This window comes from Pongo pygmaeus, chromosome 2 (genome assembly GCF_028885625.2).
Source record: "Pongo pygmaeus isolate AG05252 chromosome 2, NHGRI_mPonPyg2-v2.0_pri, whole genome shotgun sequence".
Taxonomy (NCBI): domain Eukaryota; kingdom Metazoa; phylum Chordata; class Mammalia; order Primates; family Hominidae; genus Pongo; species Pongo pygmaeus.
In genome coordinates, this window is record NC_085930.1 from 152,208,055 (window position 1) to 152,227,806 (window position 19,752).

Genomic DNA, 19,752 nt, shown 5'->3' on the forward strand with positions numbered 1-19,752 from the left:
TTACAGCCCGTGTTAGGAGTACTAAGCCAAGGCTCAGTGGCCTACAAGGCAGACCACTTGTGCAGTATTAACTCTACAATGTATTATCCCAGCAATACTGGAGGACCTGGTCCAGGCATAACTGGGGGTATGATGTAGTCTGTGGCCTAAGCCCTCAGCCTCTCTGTGAAGTGGCACACCCTCCTTTCCTTGGATGAAGAAATCATTCATTTCAGATTTCTTGGGACTGACCTATTTTCAGACACTTTGCTCTTTTATCTGCATCTATACATAATTGTGTCTTTCCACCATTTGTTCTATATTTGGTCTAGAAAATAATAGTCATTCTACCCAAAGACATATCATTTCTTATACGCCTTATACTTCAGATGCTGAATACCCTGGAATTTCACCTTCTGGTAAATCAAACTGAATACTCCAAAAAAGGGTAAAGTCACAAAACAGGCAATTTCTCAAACAACATGTATGGATAGCCCAAAAACTTGTCTGTAAGCTGAGCAAGAGCACCAACCATATTTGTTGTGTTTGTCACTGAACCTCAACTCACAGCAGAGAACTTAGCATATCATAATGCTCCATAAATATCTGCTGAATGAATAAAATTAATAAAAGGCAACTCTCAGGAATTGCTTGGTGGCACTGAAAGTTTGTATAATCATCCTGAACAGAGATTAGGAATATGTAATAAAACTTTATAGGATCTAAAACCTTGAACTGAGCAATGACACTTACTAGAATTTATCCTAAGGAAATAATGTAACAAGTAGACATAGATTTACATTTAGGATGTTAACTACTTAAAATGAAAAGGGTGGAAAACCACCAAAACATTTATCAAAAAGAGAATACTTAAACTACAGGCATACTAGAGGAGATACTGTGGGTTTGGTTCCAGACCACTGCAATAAAGCAAATACAGCAATAAAATGAGTCATACACACTTTTTGGTTTCACAGTGTATATAAAAGTTATGTTTACACTATACTGTAGTCTATTAAGTGTACAATAACATTATGTCTAAAAAACAATGTACATGGCTGGGCGCGGTGGCTCATGCCTGTAATCCCAGCACTTTGGGAGGCCAAGGCGGGTGGATCACGAGGTCAGGAGTTCAAGACCAGCCTGGCCAAGATGGTGAAACCCTGTCTCTATTAAAAATACAAAAATTAGCTGGTCGTGGTGGTGGGCACCTGTAATCCCAGCTACTAGGAAGACTGAGGCAGAGAATTGCTTGAACCCAGGAGGCAAAGGTTGTGGTGAGCCAAGATCGTGCCACTGTACTCCAGCCTGGGTGACAGAGCAAGACTCTGTCTCAAAAAACAAACAAACAAAACAAACAAAAGAAATGTACATGTCTTCATTAAAAATGCTTTATTACTAAAAAATGCTAACAATCACCTGAGTCTTCAGCGAATCATAATCTTTTTCCTAGTGGTGGGTCTTACCTAGATGTTAATGGCTCCTGACTGATAGGGCTGGTGGTTGCTGAAGGCTGGAGTGGCTTTGGCAACTTCTAAAAATAAGGCAACAATGAAGTTTGCTAAATTGAATGACTCTCCTTTCGTGAAAGATTTTTCTGTAGCATGTGATGCTATTTGATAGAATTTTACCCACAATAGAACTTCTTTCCAAATTAGAGTCAATCCTCTCAAACTCTACGGCTGCTTTATCAACCAAGTTTATGTGATATTCTAAATCTTTTGTTGTCATTTCAGCAATGTTCACAGCATCTTCACGATGGATTTCCTTGAAAATCCATCTCAAGAAGCCACTTTCGTTGCTCATCCGTAAGAAACAACTCCTCATCTGTTCAGTTTTATCATGAGATTGCAGCAATTCAGGCTGTTTTTAATTCTAGTTCTCTTGCTATTCCTACCACATGTGAAGTTACTTCCCCCACTGAAGTCTTGTATCCCTCAAAATCATCCATGAGGGTTGGAATCAACTTCTTCCAAACCCCTGTTAATGTTGATATTTTGACCTCCTTTCATAAATCATAAATGTTCTTAATAGCATTTAGAATGGTGAATCCTACCCGGAAGGTTTTAGATATACTTGCCCAGATCCATCAGAGGAATCACTTTCCATGGCAGCTATAGCCTTGCAAAATGTATTTCTTAAATAAGAAAGTCAAAATTACTCCTTGATCCATAGGCTGCAGAATGGATATTTGTTAGCAGTCATGAAAACAACATTCACCTCTTTGCACATACCTATCAGAGCTCTTGGGTGACCAGGTGCATTGTCAATGAGCAGCAATTTTTTTTAGCTTATTTTTTATTTATTATACTTTAAGTTCTAGGGTACATGTGCACAACGTGCAGCTTTGTTACATATGTATACATGCGCCATGTTGGTGTGCTGCACCCATTAACTCGTCATTTACTTTAGATATATCTCCTAATGCTATCCCTCCCCCCATCCCCACTCCACTACAGGCCCCGGTGTGTGATGTTCCCCTTCCTGTGTCCAAGTGTTCTCATTGTTCAATTCCTACCTATGAGTGAGAACATGTGGTGTTTGGTTTTTTGTCCTTGCGATAGTTTGCTGAGAATGATGGTTTCCAGCTTCATCCATGTCCCTACAAAGGACATGAACTCATCCTTAAAAAGAGCAGCAATATTTTGAAAGGAACCTTTTTTTTTTTTTTTTTTTCTGAGCAGTAGATCTCAATGATGGTTTCTTCAAAGAAACCATGCTGTACACAGATGTGCTGTCATCCAGGCTTTTTTGGTCCATATAAGAGCACAGGCAGAGTAGATTTAGCATAATTCTTAAGGGCTCTAGGATTTTCAGAATAGCAAATGAGTATTGTCTTCAACTTAAGTAATCAGCTACATTAATCCCTAACAAGAAGGTCAGCGTGTCTTTTGAAACTTTCAAACCAGGCATTGATTTCTCTCCAGCTATGAAAGTCCTCCATGGCATTTTTGTTCAATAGAGGCTGTTTTATTTACACTGGAAATCTGTTGTTTAGTGTAGCCACCTTCATCAATTAGCTAGATCTTCTGGATAACTTGCTACAGCTTCTACATCAGCACTTGCTGCTTCACCTTGCACTTTTATGTTATGGAGACAGCTTCTTTCTTCAAACCTCATGAACCAACCTTGCTAGCTTCAATCCTTTTCTCCACAGCTTCCTTGCCTCTTAGCCTTCACAGAATTGAAGGGAGGGTCTTGCTCTACATTAGGCTTTTGGCTTAAGGGAATGTTGTAGCTGGTTTTATCCTCTATCCAGACCACTAAAACTTTTTCTATATCAGCAGTAAGACTGTTTTGCTTTTTTTGTTATCGTTTGTGTGTTCACTGGAGTATCATTTTAAATTTATTTAAAAAACTTTTCCTTTGCATCAATAAATTGGCTGTTTGGTGCAAGAGGCCTAGCTTTCGGCCTGTCCTGCCTTTTGACATGCCTTCCTCACTAAGCTTAATCATTTCTAGCCTTTGATTTCAACCCAGACATGTGCAACTCTTCCTTTCACTTAAACACTTAGAGGCTATTTTAAGGTGATTGGTTAGCCTAATTTCAGTGTTGTTGTGAATAGGGAGGCCAGAGAGGAGCAAGAGAGATGGGGGAATGACCAGTTGGTGGAGCAATCAAAACACAGACAACTATTAAGTTTGCCATCTTATATGAACATGGTTCATAAAGCCCCTAAATAATTACAATAGTGACATCAAAGGTCGTGGATAACAGCTCATCATAACACATATAATGAAAAAGCTTAAGATAGTGTGAGAATTACCAAAAGGTGACACAGAGACATAAAATGAGCACGTGCTGCTGGAAAGATGAGTGAGAGGCTTGCTCCAAGCAGAGTTGCCACAAAATTTCAATTTGTAAAAATTGCAGTATCTGTAAAGCACAATAAAGAGAAGCACAATAAAATGAAGTATGACTGTCTACAAAAGGTATTACACTTCTGAAGGCTCATCAGCATATACGATGTTTTCTACAGTTTTTTTCCCACTAGATACTGTATCACATAGAGGAAGTTCTTCCCTTTTATACCTTGCCAAACATTTTTAAATTAATATGTCTTGAATGTTTTCTATTAAATGCGTTTTCTGTATCTGCTGAGGGATTATTTTCTCTTCATTTGTTAATGTAGTAAACTATACTCACAGTTTTCTAATATTATTCTTATATTCCTGGGATAAATGCAGGTTAGTCATATGTATTTTTTTACATTGATGAATTTGGCTTGTTGATTGTTCACAACCTTTACATCTCTGTTTATGAGATTGGCATATATTTTTCATTTTTGTTACTGACATAAACTGATTTTCATTTCTGGAGTATTATCCTAGCCTCATGAAATGATTTGAGGTGCATTTCTCTTTTGTCTTTTCTCTTTCACAGTTTGTCTAAAATTGGAGTGATCTATTCCTTGAAAGTTAGGTAGAACTCACCTAGGAAAAATTCTGGGCCTTGTGTTTTTGGGTGAACAGATTTTTAGCTACTGACTCAATTTCTTGAATGATTGCAGGGCTATTTAGGGTTTTTTTCTTCCTTCAGATAGTTTAGTCAGTTATACATTTCTAGGAAATTGTCCATTTAAGTTTTCTGATGTATTTGCATAAATTGTACACGACATGTTCTTACTTTTTAATCTCCACAGCACCTCCAGTCATGCTCTTCTCTTATAGCATTGCTTATTTTTGCTTTCTCTCTCTCTGACTTATCAAAATTGTGTATTTTATGTCTTTTCAATGAAACAACTTTTGACTTGGTTAATCCTCTTTATTTCAGTTTTGCTATCTATTTCTTTTTATTTCAGCTTTTATCTTTATTTTTTGCTAAATTCTGCATTCTTTGGATTTGTTCTGTATGTTCTTTTTCTAACCTCTCACACTGGTACCTTAACTCATTAAATTTAAGTCTCTTGTGCCTTTTAACATAAACATTAAAGGATATAAATGCCTTAATTTCAATTAAATGCTGCATTTAATTAGCTGCATCTGGAAAATTCGGGTATGCAGCTTTTGTCGTATTTATTTTATAAAATTAATTACAATCAAGCAAATACATAAATCTGCTTTTAAAAATTGGAGCATTACTGATGATAGAGTCTCTTTTGATTACCATTTGCTTCCTGCCTCTCCTACCCTATGTAAAATATTTTTATTGAGAGAGGTATATTTATTAAAGTAATAGTGTATTTTCATGTGTTTTAAAATAAGTATCATTCTGAAAATATGCTGAGGAGTAAATTTGCTGGTCATAGGTTTGTACATGATTACTTTTAATAGATACTACAAAATTGTCCTTTAAATGAGTATATAATTTTTCATTTTCTTGGGTAGTGTGTTAGAATATCTGCTTTCCTAAAACCTTACCAATTCCTAATCTGATCAACTTAAAATTTATTTCAGTCCTATGAATATTATCTTATAATCATTTTAATTTGTAGTCCCTGATTAATAGTGAGTTTGAGCAATTTCTGTTTATTGAGTAATTGAAATTCTTGTTTAATAAATAGCCTGCCAATTTCTTTAACTATTTTTTTTTTCCTTCAGCAAGGGCTTTATTTATCAGAAGGGCATTACGCTTGACCTCCAAATTTAGCTGACAATTTACTGATGAGATTCATAACCTTTGGGTTGCTCTGGTATTTTGACATATTTGCTGGGTTCTGAGCCACATCCTGGAAGGCCACCATAACTTCTGGATCCTGCATGGCTGCAAGAACCTCTGGATCACTAAGAATTTCATTGAGTCCAGGCATTCCAGCCATTCCAGGCATTCCTCCAGGAAAATTACCAGGCATTCCCCCAGGAAAGCCACCTGGAAAAGAGCCATACTGAGCTCCTGACTGTCGTCTGGCTTCTTCCTCCCTCTGGGCTCTCTCATGCTCTTCTTGAGCCTTCTTAACTCGTTCTAGTCTTTCTTTGATCGCTCGCTCTTTACGTTTTCACTCATACTTTCTCCAATATTCTTCAATTTTCTGTGCCCTAGGTTGAACTTCTTTCAGCATTGCACTAGCATCTTCATCATAATCCAATTTACAGGCAAGGGCAAGATCATGGGCTGCTTCTTCCCAGTGGCCTAGAAGTCTGTGTGCTTTCCCCCACCACTTGTAAGGCTGAGCTGAATCAGGATTTATTTCAATGGCTCGGTCACAGTCTTGGATGGCAGCACTTGGTTTCTGTAATTTGACGAAGACACTGGCCCTCATGGCATACAAAATGGCCAAGCGAGGATTCGGCTTGATGGCATCTGTGAATAAGTCAATGGCTTTCTGGAGTTCACCATCATTTAGGGCTTCAATAGCAGCCACTTCTTTATCATTTGCCTGATCCATCATCTCCTCCATTATCTCTGCATTTTCATCTCCCGTTTCTTAAGGAGCATCAGTGTCTGGTTCAATCACACCTTCTTTATCAATTTCTAGATCACTTTCTTCACTTGATGGTTCGTCTGCCTTTAAGTCTTCCTCCACCTTCTTAATATCAGGTTTTTCTTCCTTGGTATTTTCTTCTGATTTCGCTTTCTGAGTAGCAGGTGGTACTTTACCTCCCATGCTCTCTACCCACTCCCTCAGGAAGCGCATTTCCTCGGTGTGCAGAACGCTCGGATCCTGCTCACACATTTTCACAAAGGCCCGAAGCTTGTTCACTTTGTGAGGGTCCATGGTAGGGAGGTGGTGGGCGAAGCTGGGGGGCTGCAGCCCGGTTCCAGGCCCAGGCGCTGGCTTGGCGTGACCACACAGAAGGGGCTCTTTAACTATTTTCTTTAGATTTTTGTGTAATATTATTTGTTATCTATTGAATACATATTATGGAATGTTTATAACTGTGAAATATAAAAAAAATACAACAAATATCTATATGCTCCTCATACAGTCAAAGAGAAATAACATGACCTCTATATTTCAGAATTGCTCTTTACTCCTCTGGGATTCTATCCCATCGTGTCCACTGCTGCAGTAATTACTATCCTAAATTTTGTGTCCCTGATTACCTTGCTTTTCACTATACTTTTATTGCATATCTTAGTAGCACAGAACAATGTATTATTTGGTTTTTTGTTTTTCAAATTTACATAAGTGAAATAACGCTGCATATATTGCTCAAAATTTAGTTCTTGAGATTCACCCACATGGTTTGGCTATAGTTATGATTAACTCATTTTCCTTGCTATATGGTATAAATAAGTGGAAATGTGTTTCCACATATCTATTCTATTGTTGATGGACATTTTGATTGTGTCCAGTTCTTTGCTATAACAAACAGTGGAACAGTGGAACTTTGACTATTCTTGTACTTGTCTCCTGATGTGCATAGGAAGCACTTAACTAGATGGTATTTACTAGGGGTGGAATTCCTGTGTCACAACAACACTTCTACCTGTAGTACGTAAACAAATGTTCCAGTTGCTCCACATCCTTGCCCAAACTTGACATTTGTTGATTTATTTATTCATCCAACAAAAAGCAACTGAGGACCTACTGTGTGCCAGCTACTGTTGTAGGTGCTGGAGGTGCAGTAGTGAACAAAACTGACAAGAAAACCTGCCTTTTTGGAACATAAATTATGAGGAAGAGCCAATAAACAAGTCAAATAACTTAAAGATCTAGTATACTAGATAGTTACAAGAGCTAAGGTAGAAAAAGAAAGCATAAAGGGAGATAAAATGTTGAGGTAGGTGTTGAAATTTTAGGTAGTGTACAACAAAAGTATCACTGAAAGGAGGCTTATTTGGCTTTTTCTTTCCCTAAAATAATAAAACAGTGAGAGAGCAAGCCAGGTGGACATTTGGAAGAGGGACACTCTAGTTACAGTGAAGAGCAAGATAAAGACCCTGAGAAACATCAAGGAACCTAGAAAGGTTGGAGCAAGAAGTAGAATGGAAGAAGAGGAGATCAGTGTGGGAATCAGGAACCAGGTGACCTAGGAACCTACAAGACTTAATGATGATTCTGGCTTTTAGTTTGGAAGAAGAGAAGGCACTAGAGGGTTTTGAGGAATAAAGTGACATGATCTGATAATGCTTTAACAACATCATTCTAGCTACTCTATTAAGATAGGGCAAGAGAGGGTCAGGGCTGAAGTAGAAAGGCTTGTTAGAAGGTTATTGTCATAGTCCAAGTGGAAGATGTTAGTGGCCTGGACCAGCGTGGGGGCAATGGGGCTAGTTAGAAGAGACACAACTCTGTATATATTTTGAAAGTAGAGAGAGGTGAGAGGATTTTTTGAAGGACCAAAGTTGAGATGTAAGAGAAATAAATCAAATAAGACATCTGCATTTTTGGCCTGAACAAATGGAAGAATAGAATTGCTCCTAATGAGGAAGTTAATGCTTGAATAGGCTTTTGGGTGAGTGAATAGGGAGGAAAGGGGGAGCCAATTTTGGATGTGTGAAGTTTAAGATGCATAACAGATATAGAAGGCAAATGGATATGCAAGACTACAGATTAGGAGAGGACTCCAGGCTGGAGATGTATATTTGGAAACTATCAGTAAATAAGTGGTATTTAAATTCATGAGTCTAAATCAGATCATCTAGAAAATGAGTATAGATAGAAAACAGAAGTCGTCTCAGGGCTTCCCATAGTCATAATTGCTAATATAGTGCTATGGACTGATGTTTGTGTCTCCCTCAAATTCATATGTTGAAGCACTCACTAATCCCTACTGTGATGGTATTCATTTGTGGGAGGAAGTAATTAAGTTTGAATGAGATCATGAGACAAAGCCCTTATTATGAGATTAGTGTCCTAATAAGAATAGACTTGAGAGAGAGACCTCTCCTCTGTCCATCATGTGAGGATATAGCAACAAGGTAGCCACCTGCAAACCAGGAAGTGAGTCCTCACCAGATATAAATCTACCAGCACTTGGATCTTGGATTTAGAGTATAGAAATGTAAGACGTAACTGTTGTTTAAACTACCCAGTGGTATTCTGTTATAGCAGCCCAAACTGGTAAAGATAGTTAACAAATAGATCGTATAACATGCCAGGTCCTGTTATAATACTTTACACACAAACACATAACTCATTTAATTATCACAATAATTCCATTAGGTAGGAAGAATCATTAGCCTCACTTTATAGATGAGAAAACAAAAGCCCAAAGAAGTGCAGTGACTTTCCCAAAAGCACAAAACTAGTATGTGGATCACGGATCTGAACCCAGCTAGTCTGACTCCAGTCTGTGCTCTTAACCTTGTACTATATAGTTCATTTTTCCTGATCTAGTAGTTGTGGTTTAATTTGAACTCCCCACAGGACCACTGATGTTGAATATTTTATGATATACTGATGGACGTTAAGATTTCCTTTCCTGTGAAACACCTGCTCATTTATTTTGCTGATTTTTAAATTAATGGGTAGCTTATCTCCTATCGAACTGAAGTAATTCTTTATTCTGGACACTGATCCTTTGATAGTTATATGTCAAATGGCAAATTTTTCTCCTGTTTGTGACTAGAATTTATATCGTTTTAAGTTCTTTAATTCTTTAAATTAAAATAACTTTGATGAACAAAAGTTCTTTATTTTAAGGTAGTCAAATTGACCAGTCTTTTATAATGTTTTGTGCTTTAGAATTCTTTCCAAACTGAAATGATAGAGACTCTCTTCTAAACATTTTATGAGTTTTGTTTCTCATATTTAAATCTTTAATCAAATCTAGGTAAATAAATGAAAATGAATCTAATGCTTATAGAGTCAAGATAGTAGCTACCCTTTTTCAGGGAGAAGGAAGGGGTCACTAAAAGGGGCATGAAGGGGGCTTCTGAGGTGGCTGGTAATGTTATACTTTGTGATTTGGATGCTGGTTACACAGTTGAGTTCAGTTTGTAAGAATTCAATAAGTTCCATACATATATGCACTTTTCTTCACGTGTAATTCAATAACAAGTTTAAAAAGTAAAATCTGACAGTCTTTCCCTTTTGATGCATGAGTTTAATTCATTTACAATTTTGTTTACTATTGATATATTTGAATTTATTTCTACCACATGCTTTCAAATTACTCTGCCTTTTTCTGCACTTTTATATTTCTTGCTGTTTCCATTTCCTGCCTTATTTTGTATTGATTAATTTTTTTCTTTTTTATGTCTCCTCTGTGTAGAAAGTTATATATTCTATTATGATACATGTATTTTCCTTGGGTGGATTACTCTTAATACCCCTTATAAGTACTCAAATTCTTTCAATCTGTTTGCTCTTTATTTTAATAATTCGTTTCTTGTGTTTTTGTTTTCATCTTTCATTTCTTTAAGTATATATATACAAATTTTATAATCTTTAGTTATTATATTATATAAAAATCTTGAGGTCTAATTTTGTTGTTTGCCACTCTGCTGTCTCTCAATGATTTGTTTCCTTGCAGATTTTAGATTTTTGGATTGTGAACTCGTGTTGGTGGGGCTTTAGTGAAGGTGACATCTTTGTGCTCTTGGCTGAGACTGTGGTCTTCCAAATATGCTTTTTGACTTTGTTTTAGCCAGTTGTTCCAAGAGTACTTCCAACCTAAGATTATGTTTTAAATTGATTTTTCAGTTTGTGTCTCTCGACCTCATAGCAATATAAACTTAAACCACAAACCTCATAGTCAAACTTGAGGTTTAAATTTCTTAGGAATACATCTTTCTCCATCTAAAACACACCAATACTTTCTGAGATATTGTAGATACAGTTGCTCACATTTAAGAACTATTTACCAACAAATATATCCCAAAAATCAAACTTGAAAAGAGTTTAAAACCATTATTTGTATCCCTTTAATTCAATCCCTATTTATTTCTAAATATTAGTTGACTAACTTGTGCCAAGATACACAATTCTTGTCTTCAAGGATTTATGGTCTTTTTGCACAGAAATGGCCAAAATCTAATATGGCCACCACAACTTCTCCTTCCTATACTCATGATAGGCATTTAGTTGGTCCCAGCTCTTTTTCCATTGATTCTAGAAACTGTCACAGACTGCACCTTCACAACATACTATCACTTTATATGAGTTGTCACTTGGCATCCCCTATCATCTCATCTTCCCTGATCTAGGAGCAAGATCTGTAGCATTTATATTCCCACCAAATATAAATAAACCAGCTTCCAAGATCACAAAATACTGGGCATTTTCAGGGTGGCAGGAAAACAGCCAGACCTACTAAAGGCTTCCCTTTGCACCTTAACATCAGCCCTTGTATCAACCTATACTAAGACGCAACCTTGCCACCTCATGCCATTATAATCAGTACACTAGAAAAGTATAAAAATATAAAAACTGTAAAAGGAAATATGCTAAAAATTCCAATAAAACACACCCTAAATCATTACCCTGAAAAAGAGAGAAAGGTTAATAGAAAGAAGAGACAGAGTCTGCTAAGTATCTCATTAGGCCCACTGCCTGCTTCTCATTACATGCACCTTCTGATTCTCATTAGGCCTTCATGATTTTATTTGGGTCCCAGGTCATTGCTTATTTTCATATGGGGACTACATAACAAGGTCTCTTCCAGTCCCAGAATCCCATGGGGAGAAAAAGAGAAAATGTCAATAATTAACAAGCTGTCAGGGAGAGAGAGCTTTAGCACTTCCAGAATCATATAAAAATTCCTAGTCCATTTGTCTTGGGAGTGACTAACAAAAGGCAGCATTGAACTTTTTTGAATGAATTATTATTATTATTATTATTTTTACAAAACAATGCTTAGGTTTGCTTTCAAAGTGTATGATTTTATAAGGCAGGAAAAAATCAACTTGTACATTGAAATGAAAAATCTGTATAGAAATAGCTTTTTGTCTTTTATAAAACTCCAAAACCCTGAAGAAATTCATATTTTTGTTAATTTCAGAAAAAAATCAATAAGTAAAAACAATTATATAATTAGTTTTATCAAAACTCCAAGCTAATCATAGTAATCACTCCTCCTCATAACTTGTACCTGTTAAGATCTCTTATATTTAGTGTTAAGTCATATAAAGAAAGTGTTGAGGTGGGAAGGCACAGCATGAATCCCAGCTCTTCGGTTGCATGCTGTGTGAACTTGTGAACTTGAAGTCCCAAAGTCATTTTATGTAAAATTGGAGAATTTAATACCTACTGTGCAAACTTGTTATATATTTCCCTTTCTGGCAAACATGAAAGGATCAATGAAGGGTAATCATTATCATTATATTTTTCCACAATCCTCTTAATGTCCAGCCCATAGGGATTCCCAATTATTAATTGTTGGAAGACAATAAATCATGACAACATTGTGAATATTCTCTATACCTAAGGTAAGTAGGTGATAAAAATGTAATAAAATATTGATGGTACATACATTTTTTTTAATTCCTCCATATAAGCTATATAAAAAGAAGAAAGAGTTGAATATAAATGTCTCTTCCACCTAAGTCAAACAATGATATCTAATGGTACTGTTATTTTCTGACATGCTGAAAGAACAGGATTCTTGGGTCCTTTCTGAATGTAGACTTTAATGCCTTAGTAGGTCAGATAGAAGACAGAAAGGAAGACCAGAATGTAGAGGGAAGATCAAGAAAGGGTTGGGTGTTTCAGAGAAACCAAGTGAAGAGAGGGGTTTTGAAGAATGCTGCTGTTATCTACAATGAAAAATGCTACACTGAAGATAAAAAAAAAAAAAAAACCTAAAAAAACTAAGAGAGATCTAAGAGCCTGAAGATACAAATACAAGAGGTGGGGAATGGAGAGGATGACCCAACTCACTGAGATCCAAGACCCTGCTGAGATAGAAGAGGAAAGGGATAGGGGCTGAACTGAGATGGGAGATCAAGATTAATAGACTTCTTATCCAACTGATGGCCTCAGTTGTCTCTGTCAAGCTGAGGGCAAGATGGTCAGTGAATATGACCAGGGAGAGATGAGAATAGAGAATATGCAGAAAAAGAAACAGATCAGCTTTAATAAACAGAGAAGATCTGCCATGACTACATTTTCTTTTTTATAGGTCAAGGGCCATTTGAAAATGTTTGACATTACTAAAATCAGCTTATGCATATTTTTTTGAAATGAGGCCCTATAATTTAATCTACACTAAATCATTCGGACTTTCCAGAGCCCCTAACATTATGACTAATTTGTTTAGTTAGATTTCTTAAGAGTCCACATCTCTATCAAGATGAAGCTATTATTTGAATATGGTTTGTCCCCACTAAAACTTATGTTGAGACTTGGTTTCCAGTGAGACAGTGTTGAAAGGTAGTGACTTTACGAAGTGATTAAAATGGATTAATGTCTGTTTTTCAAGACTGAATTAGTTCTCATGAGAATAGGTTGTAATAAAGTGAGGCTGCTTCTCCTGTTTTGCCTCTTTGTACATGTCTATTTCTCCTTCTGTTTTTCTGCCATGTTATGATGCCATAGCACGAAGCCTGCATCAGAAGCTAGCCAAAGATGACTGCCTGATCTTGGCCCTCCCAGCCTCTAGAATCATGAGCTAAAAAAGTCTTTCCCTTATAAATTATTCAGTCTCAAGTATTCTGTTATTGCAATGAAAAATGGACTAGGACAAAGAAAAAACATATTGAATGCTATATAGATGTCAAAAGAAATAGCGAGCCTAGGCAAAATATGGGTTACCTATGTAAAAAATGCTAACCAAAGGAGGATGAAGTTAATTTAAGAACTAGTTCTTATCTTTTTTAGACTTATGTTAAATGTTATTTCTCCTTTTTTATAAATTATCATTTAAATTAATACAGATCAACTATGAAAAGACCTCATTGTGAACAGTGAGGACAAAGCTTCTGTAAGCATTGATTATATGCCAAATGATATCCCTGTGTGAGGTAGATACTATTTGATCCATTTTGTAGATGAAGCCTCTGTGACTTAGGAAAGTTAAGTGACATATTCAAGATCACACAGCAACTAAGTGGCAAGTGCAGACTCTAATCTGGCTCTGTCAGCCTAGTAACTGATACTTTCTCTAGAAAGTGGAGGTAGCATATGAGTCTCATCTTCCCAATCATCCCACAAGCTGCCCTTTGCTCCATGTGTCTCCTGGGGAAGTATTTCATCATTTACTCTGGAAATAGCATTCAAATGTCATCACAACCTTGCAGCATATTTCTGAGTCTGTGAGTACCAAGGAACATGTTGTCCCTTTCAAACATGCCCCTTCACTTAGATAATGTCAGTGAGTTTTTGTGGAATCTGATTTAAATGTATGCATAAACAGGAAAGAATGAAATAATCAAAATCCACAGGCTGTGAGAGAAGAAAAGTAAATGATATCTAGTCACATTTATTTGACCAATAATGACAAAAGAAAAAAGAGAAATTAAAATTAATGGGGAAATTATTAGTTATAACTGTCAAGCAGACAGTGCAGGATACAAAATTGTACATATACAGTTTATTCTTGATAAATGAAAATAGCTACAAAAGACTGGAAGGAAAAAAAAGTCAAAATATTAGCAGTTACAGTGGTTGCCTTTAGGCAACAGAATTTTCCTTGAGTCTTATTATTCTGTTTTACATTTATCAATATATTATGCAATAATGCCATTTTTATAAACAAAAAGATATAACTAAATCAAAGCCATCACTGAAAGCTTTTGGCCAGTGGCTGTGATGTCTGGGTCTTTTAAATCCATAGGGGAAGCTAAACCCTCAAACCACAGTCACATCTTCTTGTTTGGGGAAGATAGTGGGCAAAGCAGATGCCTAGAAGCACCAAAAGGAAGTCTTGAGGGTTTGTTTTCTCCTTCCAAAGAAGGGAGCCATCTGCATCTCTGCACATGGAAGTTTCAATTCATGTGTGTCACAGCCATGAGGACATGAATGGCTGCCCAGGAATGCTTAGGGGCAGGCTGCTCTGTGGGCATTTGGTAATACAAGAAAAGAGGTGGTAATAGCCCAGCAATTCCAGCTATTTTTAATGCAACTCCAAGCTAATATACTTACTTCCTACATTTTAGCATCTATGCCAGGTTTAAAGAAACAGACCTGCCCATAATTTAAGAGAAGAAAGGCCGCCTCCTGCCCCCCACATTGTCCCTCCCATCGTCCTTCACAGTGCTGCTGCATCCTGCCTCCTCACAGCAGAGTTCACCTCGAGCAACCAATTCCATTTTAAGGAGACAGAGAACAATTTATTCAGCTTCAATTTGCTGAGAGGAAAAACCTCCTATTCTCTAATATTAATTCTTGAAGCCGATTCAAAAACAATTTTCGTTCCTTGCCAGGGTTTGAGGCTTTGAAAGATATTAATGTAGACAGTCTTTGAAATACTAGGAGTTTGCAGTCATTGTGAGGATCCTGAAGTTAGCAAGCATAAAAGGAAGTCTTAGGGCAAAGTGTATGTTATTCTGTGCGTTGAAATATATATCAAGCTTCTTGTGGGGTAAGGGGCTTGGGCACCCCTGGGGAACTATGGACTATATATAGATAAGTGTGACATTCGTTTAAAGCAGATCTGCCCTGTAAGAAGGATTAGGGTTACTGGAGAGCTCTTTTCTTATTTTAAAGTAAGTTTTTTACATCTGTAGTTCTGAAACACCCTCTATGCAATTTTAGACATATACGACTTGTCTAATCCACAAGCCTATAGAGAATAGTGATGAGATGATAGCACATTTCGGTGCCTGCATTTCTCTCTCAAAGATTCAATATTTTCATTTTAGCTTTTTATTTTTACCATTTTTCACAGATAGCAGGTAATGTATCTCCACTGGTCTTCTTCAAGCTTTACGGTAAGATTTATAAACTTTAGCATTTTAACTGAACACACTAGTCATATTGAAGCACACTAGGCTCTAATACGGTTAAAGTGTTTTATTGACATGTGACAAAACTTGACAACTTGTGTTTTTTATTATTAGAATTTTCTAATGGTTCAGGAGAGTAAAAATTAGATAACAGTAGCACAAGGCTGAAGGAACGTCATTAGGTTGAGTTTGTTTTATCACTTAATTGACTAGTTGTCTTTGTGCCACACAGTACGTGCTTAGTGGCATTGTGTCAAAATTTGTCAGGTCTCATATAAGGAAGATATTCCTATAGATTCCCTGCTCCAGTCCATCTTATATTTTATCTTTCTAAAACACAGATGTGCTCATGCCATTGCTTGTAAATCTTGGTTGGCTCCTTCCTGTCTACCGAATAAAAGCCAAACTGCTTAGCACCATATTCAAGACTCAAGACTCTTCAAGACTTAGCAATAGGTCCACATCCCTCCCAATGTTTAACCCTTCTTCCCTCAGTGCCTCAGCAGTGGGGCACAACCAAAGGGTTATGAGGACCACAGAGAAGACTGCTTTGCAGGAAGCAGTGGTCCAGGTAGAGGTAAGGGGCAGGATTAGTAGGACAGAGCATGGCACTTGATGTCAAGAACTGGGTAGTGTGCACTTGGAACAAGGTAAGAGGCATTGTCACCAGGCTAGGCTGGATCGTGGTACAGCCAAGGCTAATTGGCTGTAACTGAAAGTAGATCTTTGGAGAGTAGGAGTTGGAGGAGAAGGAAGAACACTCAAAGCCAGAGAGAAATGGAGAAAATCATTTCCATGTCTTTTCCTCCAGGAACCACTTCCATAGGCAGGCTTTGCAGGAATGACAGTTACTCAATGAAGAGAAAAGTGGATATCCCTCTTTTAGACTTATTTTGGGCTCAGATTCCTGTGTTCAGCTCTTTGCTCCACCACTGTAGGCTCTGTGACCTCAGTCAGGTTACTTCACTTTTCTGTGCCTCCTTTTAGCGGCCAGCAAAATGGAGGTAAGAATTATTGTCGGAATTAAGAATTATTAGAAGAATTCAGAATTATTGGAAAGATTAAACCAATTAACTCAGTTGTCTGTACATGATAGGCCCTCAATAAATCTTACCTAGTATTATGATGAGTTTAGAAATTTTTTCCTTTACACATTTAGGAAATAAGAAAGTACAGAAAGCAGAATTTGACTGCAGTGTGATAAGTGGGTGATCAACAAATCTAAGTTTGCTGTGATCTTTTCCCGTTTTAGCACTGAAAGTCCTATATCCTGGTAGTGGTTGGTCACCCTATAACCCTATGAACAACTCTGTGAGGGTGGGAACTCTTTGCAAACAGAACATCAAGCTGCTTAGCACCATAAAAACAGCTGAATCACACAAAATTACCTTTTCTATAAGGTCTAAACTATCAAATAGCAGCAATTTCATATGGTCTGATCAAGTAAAAAGTCCTAGAGAAGGCAAAGGAGAATAAGCCACCTTCTATACATTAACTTATGCCTGGGTATTTTTGTCCTTCTAGCTCAAAAGTGAAAAAAAAAAAGTATGACAAATATGTCTTAAGCACTTACTTTGTGCCAGGCATCAGACTATCTGATAGGTCAGGAGCTTATTATCTTTACTTTGATTGATCTTCATGACTTATAAGAGAACCAACAATATGAAACAGTGGAAATGTGAAGCCATCAAGAGCATTAACTCTAAAGAGAAGGAAATAAGTCTGAAGGAGAACATGTGTATCTTATAGATGAGAGGGACAGTGCTGGTACCATGTGGGAGGAGACAGATCTGCAGATGAGGAGGGTGTTACCCTGTGCCAACAACAGCGGGGTGAGCTAAGGTGCTTGAGGGTAGAGATGCAGTCAAGCCTCTCGAGCAAAAAATGCAGCAGCTAATTTCAGAGTGGGAAATGGCCCTCTGGGAGGAAGTCAACATCTTATGATCAGAACCGCAATACTGAGATAGCTAAGAAAACACAAATTCAACTTTTAAAATGTTTTTATAAACACACAGGAGAGAGAAAAAGTCCAAGTTCACTTTGGCTTTTGGAAAAGACCCGAGGATTTCTTAATTCATCTGAAGCATTTTGGCCTGAGTTCTATTAAAACATTTTTAATTCTTTGATATGTAATCCTCTCTAGGGGTGTGGATAAAACAAGGCATTATGAAGTTTTGTTTAGGGAATGTCATCCCATGAAAGTATTTGCCAGTGGATTTTGGAAGGATTCAACACTGTTTTGTTGGATGGTTTTATATACCAGGTGAACTGAACACATGAGAGCAGGGATTTTCACTCAAGAAAACTTGAGAAGAACTGTAACAAAGGGAAGAGAATAGAGGTAATAGTTTTCAATTCCAAGGACTCAGTAACCCATCAATGATTACTGGCTTCTAGGGAGAGAGTTAGATACCAGAGTATTTTGTTAAATGTTTTATATTTATATAAATGTATATAGTACTCATTCATATTTTATAAAGTCATTGATATGTACACCGAAAAGAGAAGAATTGAAAAATGGAAGACTAGGAAGATTGGACACTGTATCTGATGCTGTATTTCCAGTAAATTTAGCAAATAAAAAGTCTATCAAAGGAGTGCCCTATTTTGTTTCTGAATTTCAGATGAGCAGAACAGAAGCCACTCCTATGACTCTAGGAGGGAAGAATGAGAATGAGGAAACTGGGGTTGTGCTTGCCTGGAGTCTAACCCGTGCACCACCTGTTATTAGAACCCTGGGAAAGCAGCCTACCATCCAGTTTTAGGTTTGGCTTGTTGAAGCCTGCATTTATTGAGTTTGTAGCATGCACTGCACTGAGGGAAGGGAAGGGATACCTGCCTTTGAGTTTAGAGAGCTGTGGCTAACAAGTGGCTATAAGCAAATGAATTATCATGCGTAATAAAATATTCAACTGATAATTACTAAGTTAGTAATAGAGTTCGGCTGTGTCCCCACACAAATCTCATCTTGTATTGAAGCTCCCATGATTCCCACATATTGTGGGAGGGACCCGGTGAGAGATAATTGAATCATGGGGGCTGTTTCCCCCATACTGTTCTCCTGGTAGTGAATAAGTCTCATGAGAGCTGATGGTTTTATAAAGGGAAAGCCCTTTTGCTTGGCTCTCATTTTCTCTCCTGCTTGCCACAGTGTAAGACTTGCCTTTTGCCTTCTGCCATGATTGTGAGGCCTCCCTAGCCACGTGGAGCTGTGAGTCCATTAAACCTCTTTTCCTTTATTATAAATTACCCAGTGTTGGGTATGTCTTTATCAGCAGTGTGAAAACACACTAATACAGTTACTAAGGAAAAACCTTGACCAAATGGAAAAGTGTGCACGCTTTATCTCAAGTCCATCAGAAATCTGAAAAACAAAACAAAACAAAACAAAACAAAAACACTATTCAAATAGTTTTTGCAACATGAAGAAAAAGGAGACAAAATCAGACAACTGATAAGGGTTGGATCTGGCTTCTCACTGTTCTGTCAAGATGGGAGTTTCTGATTTTAACCAGTGTCATATTGGTGGCTACTATAACTGAATTCATGGAAAAATTGCCATAATGTGATTCAGGATTTGCCTCTGTCAACTTATCTCCTTTTAGCATTTTATGTTTTATTTCATAGAATAAAATAATCCCATTATAGATAAGAAGCTTGAACTGCGAGATATAATTATGAGTCCTAATTCCAGCACTCAGAAAAAACACAACAAAATAACTGAAACAAAACCTAACATGCATATAGTGCTCATTATGAGCCACAAACACTCTGTAAAAACTAATGCATGAAAACTAATTTAATCTTTACAACACTATTCATTCAACAACAGCTATTTGGTGAGTACTTTTATAGATTCTGGTGCCATGAAGTAGAAGCTATCATTATCCCCATTTATGAGTGAATTCGATACATCAACTCATGCCTCCACTTGAGCATTTTGGCCTTACTTAGCTCTTGAGATTTCAGATGCTCCCCTGGCAAGGAAAGCAAACCACATCCCCAAATTTCCTTTATCCTGGTCTTCATTTATAAGCCTCTAGAGACCCTGGTGAATACAG

At 37.2% G+C, this 19,752-nt stretch overlaps 1 protein-coding gene and 1 pseudogene across 1 annotated transcript in view; both read right to left on the reverse strand.

Moving 5' to 3' along the window:
* The window catches only part of SLC9A9 (solute carrier family 9 member A9), a 591,760-nt gene that overhangs the window by 259,900 nt on the left and 312,108 nt on the right, over positions 1-19,752 (reverse strand). The window lies entirely within an intron of this gene.
* LOC129033265 (hsc70-interacting protein-like) lies at positions 5,510-6,635 on the reverse strand (annotated as a pseudogene).